The following is a 2,295-nucleotide window of genomic DNA, read 5'->3' as shown; positions in this document are numbered from 1 at the left end:
TTTATATTAGTTTAATCTTATATTTTGTTGAGTGGGAAAGTATTGGAACATACAGTAGGTGCATATGTTTGCAGCCAAATGTGATCGTCACAGCTGCAGGCATTTCTTTAAACTCTTCAAAAGGTGGAGTCATTTCATTAAATATTTTGAGTTTTTCTCACAGAGGAGAATAAAAAGTGTCAGAACTCCTGCTCATCGAAGACCCACTTTAATTACATGTGTATATTTAGATGGGAATTCATACCATAATTAAACTACTATAAAACGAAACAGAGGGATTAGCTGCTCCGTGATGATGGAGAGGCCTACGACACGAGTGGTACAGGTCTGTCACAGATGGGGAGTGGTGTTAGTGTGCCGTGAACCCATCGTGCAGTTTGAACAGTGTTCTTCAGATGAGCCGCTGCCTCCACCTGCTGGTGGTCAGAGAACAGCAGCACTCAGCACAACGCACGGAGCTCTGACTCCATCATCACGTCACTGGCGTTTTTCCTAATCTAAGCTTTTTAAATTTTTTTGTAACAACTCTTTATTTTATAACTGTATTAATGTATGATGCATGTTGTTGGTTTTATCTGGAAGCTATTTCAATGTCGTAGTGACGTCTCTCTCTCTCTCTTTCTGCGCGTGTATGTATGTGCGTGTGTGTGTGTGTGTGTGTGTGTGTGTGTGTGTGTGTGTGTGTGTGTGCGTGTGTGTGTGCGCGCGCGTTGTATGTCTGCTGACTGTTGTCTCTGCTCTGCTGCGACCAAACAACAAACGGATGTTTCTGCGCCGAGACAGTCTAATTGTTGTAGACTGTTGTAAAGTAATTAGACTTTTTAAGACATACCCATCTGCAGTCCTACCATACCCTCCACCCCTCCTTTGTGTGTGTGTGTGTGTGTGTGTGTGTGTGTGTGTGTGTGTGTGCGTGCGTGCGTGTGTGTGCGTGTGTGTGTGTGTGTGTGTTGCTCAGGCCCTATCTTAAAGCAATATTACATGTTTGACTCTTTGCCCGAGTATCATTTGAAATGCTGCTTTACTGCTGTCACAGCCTCCACATGCTCTGCTGTTTTCGCACCTTATAAACAGCTGAAACTGTGATTGTGGTTTATTGCAAAAGGGCATCTCATCTGGTTTTAGGGCGTTACAAGGCTGGGATTGTCCCACAAAGAATTGTTAATATTGACGCTGTGATTCATACAATGACTGAGTGAGAAATAACTTATAAATACTACAATGTGTTTGGCTGGCTTTTTATTTTCTCTCACTGTTTGAGAAAAACGTTTATGTGGCTTATTTGGTTTTTATTTAAAATAGTTACATTGCTGTTTGTTATTAATTTGCAATCAATAGTCTGTCATTTCTGGAAATGCTTTTTATCTATAATGTTTTATCTAAGGATCCAGCGATCATATTTTTTTTATCTTTATATTTATTTCAAAGGGCACTTCCAATTCTTCAAAAAAATAATGTAAATCAAATAAATATTCTCCTTTCATTTCCACAATAATATTATTGCAATGTATAAATATTGTTGCTAGAAATGCAGCTCTGTGCCAGAAGAACATTTCTGAGAGAAAAAAAATCTGTACAAGCCTTGGGAAGTTTTTGTGGCTCATTTGGTTTGTTTGCGCTATAAAGCTGAATGGTTACAAACCAGAACACGTAGTAAAAGTCATTTTTTAAATATATTTTTTCCTGCAATAAAACAGTAATTTTTTTCAGTTTAATTCTTTTTTAATGACAGAAGTATGAATTTTAATTTTGTCCCAATAGTTTTGAAACTTTTAAAAGTTGAAGATAGCAGTTAATCAAATGAGTTGAAGCACTATTTTATTCATTTATATTTTGCTAAATTATGTCTGTGTGTCTTGATATTAAGCAAATTAATAAGACATAATTTTCTCATGTGCTATACAAACTACTCTTTATTTTGGATGAAATCAAGAGCGACGAGGTATTTTAAGGTTGCACAGTGTTTTCACAAATGGATCAAAACCTAACGGTTAAAAAAAAAACATCAACAGTTGCATACACAATAACTTAAACAATGCAAATAGGTAGCTGAAAGACATTCAGGTAGTCAAAGATCATTTCATGCAAACAACAAATCGCCTACAGTAAAACTATCTGTGTGCGCAAAATAGCTACAACATCGAAATTCTGACGAGACACTTTTTTCCTCTCACGAACAAGAAACACTGGATATCATAGAAAAAGCAAACATCCAGCTTTGTTTCAACAACACAAACTTTACAGCATTATGTGTAACAGCTCAGGAATATTTAGGATAGACCCCCCCCCATCCCC

Source organism: Seriola lalandi, unplaced genomic scaffold (genome assembly GCF_002814215.2).
Source record: "Seriola lalandi dorsalis isolate HSWRI2012SDOR001 ecotype SW California unplaced genomic scaffold, Sedor1 jcf7180002054062, whole genome shotgun sequence".
Taxonomy (NCBI): domain Eukaryota; kingdom Metazoa; phylum Chordata; class Actinopteri; order Carangiformes; family Carangidae; genus Seriola; species Seriola lalandi.
This window is presented reverse-complemented; position numbering follows the sequence as displayed.